Consider the following 7,460-nt stretch of genomic DNA (forward strand, 5'->3'; position numbering starts at 1 on the left):
AACCTTGTGGTGACCAAGCCTATCGGCATCATTTTTTCCAACAGCATGGGCTCACTTCATGTCTCTGCATCACATTTTGGTAATTCTCGAGATATTTCAAACTTTTCCATTATTATCATACCTGTTATGATTCTGTGATCACTGATCTCTGAACTTACCGTTGCAATTGTTTGGGGAGCACCGTGAACCACACCCATGTAAGATGGTGAACTTAATTGGTAAATGTGGTGTGTGTTCTGACTGCTCCACTGACCAGCTTTTCCCCCATCTCCCTCCCTCTCCTCAGGCTCCCTATTCCCTGAGGCACAACAATATTGAAATCAGGCCAATTAATAATCCTATAATGGCCTCTAAGTGTTCAAGTGAAAGGAACAGTCTCATATCACTCACTTTAAATCAAAAACTAAAAATGATTAAGCTTCATGAGGAAACCTTTTGGAATAAATTCACCATTCCAAATGCCTTTAAGAACATTTGTGATTCATGGGAGCGGGTCAAAATGTCACCATTAACAGGAGTTTGGAAGAAGTTGATTCCAACCCTCGTGGATGACTTGGAGGAATTCAAGACTTCAACAGAAAAAATAACTGCAGATGTGGTGGAAATAGCACGAGAACTGGAGGTAGAAGTGCAGCCCGAAGATGTGACCGACTCACTCACTACAACCTCATGATCACATGCCACAGAGAAAGCTTTGGTGAAAGGAAGAGCCGATCAAGAGCAGCAAACTCCATTGTTGTCCTAGTCAAAGAGGTTGCCACAGCCACCCCAGTGATGGCCTTCAGAAATCACCACCCTGATCAGTCAACAGCCATCAGCATCAAGGCAGGACCCTCCACCAGCAAAAGGATCATTACTCACTGAAGGCTTAGATGATCATTAGCATTTTTTAACAATAAAGTATTTTTAACTAAGGTATGTACATTTGTTTCTTAGACATAATGCTATTGTACACTTAATAGACTACAGTGTAGTATAAACATAACTTTTATGTGCACTGGGAAACAAAAAAAATGAGTGCGGACTTGTTTTATTGTGATATTTTCTTTACTGTGGTGGTTTGGAAATGAATTCACAATATCTCTGAGATATGCCTGTATTTCTTTGACTTTGGATTTGAATTCAGGAAATAGACAATAGAGTGTTTTTATCAATGAGCATGTTTGAAAGGATTTTCCTCAGATTATGCATGAAGTTTCAAAAAAGAAATTTCAAAGATGACTAAACTATAATAGCATCCTATAAAAATGACTGTTTGAAAGAGATCAAACCTTTTTGGATGTATAGGTCTGGTTTGTTTGGTTTTTATTCAAGTTTTCTTATTTTATCGTGGCAACTCATAAATGTCCACAGCTATTTCTAGGAAGGCACAAGTGAGACCTTAGGAAATGTGCAGTGACTCAGATCACTACAGAAAAAAAAATCCAATTTTTTTGACTTTGAATTTCAGTCAATCCAAAAGTCCAAAAATATTTTTCCTCATTTGGGAGTATCTTTTCCCCTAATGTATACAGATAAAATCACCTGACTTCATTTTTCTGTGATTTTATAGAAATGACTTCTGTAGAATAACAAATGCTGGTGAGGATGCAGAGAAAAGGGAGCTCTTCTACACTGTTGGTGGGACTATAAATTAGTACAGCCGTTAAGGAAGATATATTGAGGTTTCTCAAACAACTACAGATAGAACTAGCAGAGAATCCAGAAATCCCACCCAAAGGAATGGAAATCGTTATTGTTGAAGGGATACCTGCAATCCTATGTTTATCACAGCTCTATTTACAATAGCCAAGTTATGAAAGCAACCTGAAGCCATCAACAGACAACTGGATAAGGAAAACATGGTATATATACACAATGTAATACTACTCAGCCATAAAAAGGAATGAAATTCTGTGATTTGCAGCAACATGGATGAGCTTGGAGAAGATTTTGTTAAATGAAATAAGCCAGGCACAGAAAGAGAAATACCACATGTCCTCACAAATAAATGGGAGCGAAGGAAGGAAGGAAGAAAAGAGATAGAGAGAGAGAGAAGGAAGGAAGGAAGGAAAAAGAAAAGAAAGACAAAGAAAGAAAAAGAAAAAATCACAATAATACATTGAACTTTCAGAAGAAGACAGAGAGAGAGAGAAGGAAGGAAGGAAGGAAAAAGAAAAGAAAGAAAGACAAAGAAAGAAAAAGAAAAAATCACAATAATACATTGAACTTTCAGAAGAAGAGAAAAGAACCATGGTTACTTGAGGTGGGAAAGGGTACCAAAAAATTGGTTAATGGACACAAGGAATGATTACGTTTTGTAATGCTGAATACGCTAATTATTCTGATTTGACCATCATGTATTTTACACAAGTACTGATTTTCAACTCTGTACCCACAAATAAGTATAATCAATTATGTTTCAATTTTTAAAAATAATTTAGAAAAAGAAGCAACCTCTGTAAGGATATCCTAGAGGTTTACTCATTCTCAAAACAATTTTTTTTCTTTACATTTTAATAGTTCTTCCTAAAATTATGTAACCATAGTTATATCTATCCTATAATCTTTATGAAACTGAGAATGTTCTAAAAACGCCTGAAAACTAATCTCAGGAAATTGGCCCTAAGTAAATATGTATGGAATACATGGAAAGGAGATTTAAAAACCAACATAGGAAGCAAATGGAAATTAGGTCCAAAGATTGTTAAAGCTGGAAGAAATGCTAGAGATTATTCAGTCCAACTCACCCACTCATCAATTCATGAGTTACACAAACTGAGGTCGGAGATGTTCAAAGACTTGTCTACAGCCTCTCAACTAGCAGAGTAGGGACTAGAGTTCGTAAAACTTCGACTGTTGGGATGGGGTCCCCACAACAGTTGATTGGCTCCAAACATTAATAATAGCATAGCTCTTTCAGGAATAACAGGTTTTTAAAACATGATCATAATGAAGTATTTTAAGGGTGAGGAAATAAACACTAATGCTGAGTTTTAAAAAAATGCTAAAAATGTTAAGACTGTTGAAAATAAAGCAAATGTCTATAGATTTCTAGGGCTAGAAAATCAACATGTCCCTAGGGTTTAGAAAGAGACTTGGAGATCAACTAATCCTCACTTATGTTACAAATAAGACATCTACACACAAAGACATGACATAATTAAAAAATAACAAGAATAATAGCACAGTATTATTGCACTGAATTTTGCTCTGTGTTTAGCCCTTTGCCAGAACACTGATGTGCACATTCTCATTATTTTTATCACAACAGTCCTAACAGGTAAGTCCTATTAGTATTCCTGTTTTACAGATGAGGAAACTGAGAAAAGGAGCTCAAGTAAATGACCAAGGTCACATGGTTATTGTGGTAAGCAGCCTCCTAAAATTGCCCCCAGCAGTCCTTGCCTTCTGGTATTCATATTTACTAGTGATTGACTTCTAACAAATATAATACAGCAAAAATGATAGGATATTACTTTTGGGGTTAGGTAACAAAAGACTGTGACTTCCAACTTCCTTGTGTTCTCTAGTTCTTCTAGTTTGCTCACTCTAAAAAAGCCAGCTGCCATAATGGGAGCTGCCCCATGGAGAGGTCCAAATGGCAAGGAACCGATGGTGGCTTCTGGCTAAGAGCCAGCAAGAAAATGAAGCCCCCACTTTAACAACCCACAAGAAACCAAATTCTACCAATAACCTCGTGCATGAGCTTGGAAGCAAATTTACCTTCAGTTGAATCTTGAGATGACTACAGCCCAGGCCAACACCTTTAACATCTTGATTGCTGCCTATGAGAGACCCTGAGACAGTAACCAGCTGCCCCAGGATTCCTGACCCACAGAAACTGTGGGATAATAAGCATTGTTTTAAGCTACTAAGATTCAGGGTAATTTGCTATGCAGCAATTGATAAGTAATACATCTAGTACATTGAAAGTTCAGGATTTAAACTCAAAGACACATAACTTCAAAGTCTATTCTCTTACCTTATACAATAAGGTCACAACAATAGTCTATGGCAGCATAATGCTGTAAGTTAAGTTCATATCTTCATTCATTAATTCACCTTAAAAATATTACTGAACCTCTAGTAGGTTCATGAACTCTTTAAGAATCTATGATATGAAGATGAAAAAGACAAAGTTTCTGACCTTATACTACTCACTTCCTATTTGGAAAGAAAAGAAAAATACACAAACAAGAAACATCTTTTTAAATTACCGCTCAAATTCAAATTGGGGAACATTTATTTTCATGACTATAAATGCACTTCTGGTCTCTTCAGAATTTAATGTAGATAACCACTGAGCTTCTAATTCCTACTTTTGTTTTGTAATACAGGAATCAAATTTATTTTATAACACACAAAAATGCTATTTAATCTTAAAACTATTATTCACTTTTATCTCTTGTCTCAACTGAAGCACACTAACACTGTAAATAATGCTTCCTGAAATTAATAAAAAGGTATACAGCAGATGGATTAGTAGAAGAAAAGTGTATAGGGAAGGAGGGGAAAGAATGTGAGATATTTAAAAGCAAAGCATAAATTAGAAAAGAAGGAAAGTTATAGGGGAAAAAAGCCAAGGGAGAGATTAAAATTGCCAGAAAAGAGCTGATAGATGTATTGACTGTTTGCTGTGGCTAACCCATGAGTTGATTTCCCCCACCCCCGGCTTTCCTCTTTGGTGTAATTGAGGAGAGTTCACACTAAAATGATAATCCATGGCTTATTTGAAACTGCATCTGACTTAATTAGCAGAGGGTGACGGAGAAGATAATGATGACACTGAATGTTGACTTTAGGTTCCTAATGGTTTTCAGGAGAATTTGTCTCAGTTTGTTGATGGAACTGATGGCTATGAAGTGAAAGTAGTGACAGACTAAAAGATTATGTGCTTTTCCTAAAGCTATTTGATACACAGCTGGAGCTAGAGATATAGATTTTTCATGAATTTATATGTTAATATCCATAGGCCTTTCTTTCTGCTTCAGATAGCTTAAACGGCCTTTTGTTTTCTCATCTAACTGAAAATATTAGCTTTGACTTGCTTTTCATTTTACGTTTATTTTCCTTAACTGTACTAATGCCACATACTGCACCCTACAAATGATGCTGTCATGAAAATTAACAAAAGCAATTATGGTCTTAAATTTTTTTTTCTAAATCAAAAGAACTTCACACTGAATTGGCTATACCCTGGTCATTCTTGATAGACAATGTGTCTAGCAGGTAAATCTCTTCTCAAGGGGATTATCCACGAAGAGCATAAAGATTCCACTTGAATGTCTTAGTGCCTAATCTTCCATTCTGTGCACCGGGGCTAATGGGCCCACAGTGGAGTGAGATGCTGTGCTCACCCTGTGGGGCCATAGTCCTGGGCGACATGAGCCAAGACAATCAGATGGAACTGCACTATCCATCCAGCACAAGCACCACTAATAGAACAACTTGTATATAAAGAAAAACTCATGTGGGCCGGCCTGGTGGCGCACTGGAGATTGTGCCGCTTGGGAACGCAGCGGCGCTCCCGCCGAGGGTTCAGATCCCATGTGGAGACCGGTTCCCGCTCACTGGCTGAGCACGGTGCGGGCGCAACACCGAGGGTTGCGATCCCGTTGCCAGTCCCTGGTACGGGCGTGACACCGAGGGTTGCGATCCCGTTACCGGTCAGTAAAAAAAGAGACAAAAAGGAAAAAAAAAAAAAAAGAAAAATTCATGCAATAGGAATTTAAAACAGGTATAATAAATATAAATAACTGACAGAACATAATAAAACAAGCAAAATAAACATTGAACATACAAAGCAGGAACAAGACAAATGACAAAATAAAAACAATTTGAGAAACTGGATACGAAAGATATTTTACAAAAATTAAAACTTGACAGAAGAAATTAACAGCAGAATTAACAAAGTTAAATTATTAGTAAGCAGAAAGATTGGGTTGAGTAACTCTCCCAGAAAGTGTCAGGAAGGATATAGGTATAGAAAGAGAGAAGGTAAAGATAAAAGGGATGAAGAAGCATCCACAAAAGAGAAGGTAAGAGAAAGGAGAAATCACCTGAAGAAATGACTAATGACACTTTCCCAAAACTAAAGAAAGCTCTAGGATTGCAGACTGAAAAAGTTTAGACAACAAGGAGGCTCGAGGGAACAGTCTTTTCCTGAGACACATTATGACAAATTTTTTTTTTAAAAAAAGGTTTCTGAAGGGCATGAGGAAGCAAAACCCCCTCAAAAAAAATCCTGAAATTGATGTCAGATTTCTCAGCTGCATTGAATACACAAATACAATGTGCTAATATTTTCAAACTGCTGAGAAGAAAGATCATTAGCCCTAGAATATTAAATCATATTATGCTAGCATTTAACAGTGAAGATACAATAAAGACATTTTAAGACATATAAGATGTCAGAAAATATACCAACATGGAAGCCATTTGAAAGATATTTTACAGGAAGAAGAGAAATGAATACAGAAGGAAGCCACGATAAAGAAATTCATTAATTTTGAGGTTTAAATAAACAAGAATTACAAAACAGGAGGGGGAGAGGAAGAAGATAAACCCACAACAACCTGGTGGGGGGCGCAGAGCAAAAACTCCTTAAAATATGAGCAAAAGAACTGAGGAACTGGAGGTGGGGCATGAAAAGACAGTAGGAAGGTGCCAGTGAGCTGCTGTCCCTTCCTCATTTGGGAAGAAGGAAGGGCGTGGGGAGAAGGGAGAAGTACAGACCTCCTTTAAAAATTGATGGGGAAATAGCATAAATATGGCTTTCATTGCTGCTCTGTTCACAATAGCCAAGATATGGAACCAACCCAAATATCCACTGATGGATGATTGGATAAGGAAAATGTGGTACATATACACCATGGAATACTACTCTGCCATAAGAAAGAATGGAATTCTGCCACTTGCTACAACATGGATGAGTCTGGAGAAACTTGTATTGAGTGAAATAAGCAAAGCACAGAAGGATAAATATCGCATGTGCTCACTTACGTGTGGGAGCTAAGACAGAAGAAGGAAGGAAAGAAAGACCACAGTGGTGCGTCGGACTTGCAGAGGGAGAGAACAGACCTAGGCATACAAAGCAGAGTAGGGGGGAAAGGAGGATGGGAAAGGAGGATGGGGAAGGAGGTCGGCAGACATGGAGTATAATCACAATTTGTGGCAATGGACATGCTTCCAGTATGGATCTGGCCATCACATCTTGGGCACGAGTGGTAACAGTCAGCTTTGTGCCCCACGAATATTCATAACCAATAAAAAAAATGGCCAAAAAAAAAAAATATATATATATATGACTTTCAACAATTTAGGAGTAACCATAAGAATAAAATTTAAAAGTTCCACTCTCAAGACTATCCAAATACAGGTAAGAAATAATTTTTTTAAATAAAAAACAAAACTGGGCAGGCCCGGTGGCGCACTGGAGAGTGCCCCGCTTGGGAGTGTGGCGGCGCTCCTGCTGAGGG

At 37.6% G+C, this 7,460-nt stretch overlaps 1 long non-coding RNA gene across 1 annotated transcript in view; it reads left to right on the plus strand.

The window, feature by feature from the left end:
- Window positions 1–339: 339 nt before the first annotated feature.
- The window catches only part of LOC103603497, an 11,292-nt gene continuing 4,171 nt past the window's right edge, over window positions 340–7,460 (plus strand). The window contains exon 1 of the long non-coding RNA XR_551620.1: window positions 340–915. This is a non-coding gene — a long non-coding RNA (uncharacterized LOC103603497). The remainder of the gene's footprint in view (window positions 916–7,460) is intronic.

This window comes from Galeopterus variegatus, unplaced genomic scaffold (genome assembly GCF_000696425.1).
Source record: "Galeopterus variegatus unplaced genomic scaffold, G_variegatus-3.0.2 Scaffold4634, whole genome shotgun sequence".
Classification (NCBI taxonomy): domain Eukaryota; kingdom Metazoa; phylum Chordata; class Mammalia; order Dermoptera; family Cynocephalidae; genus Galeopterus; species Galeopterus variegatus.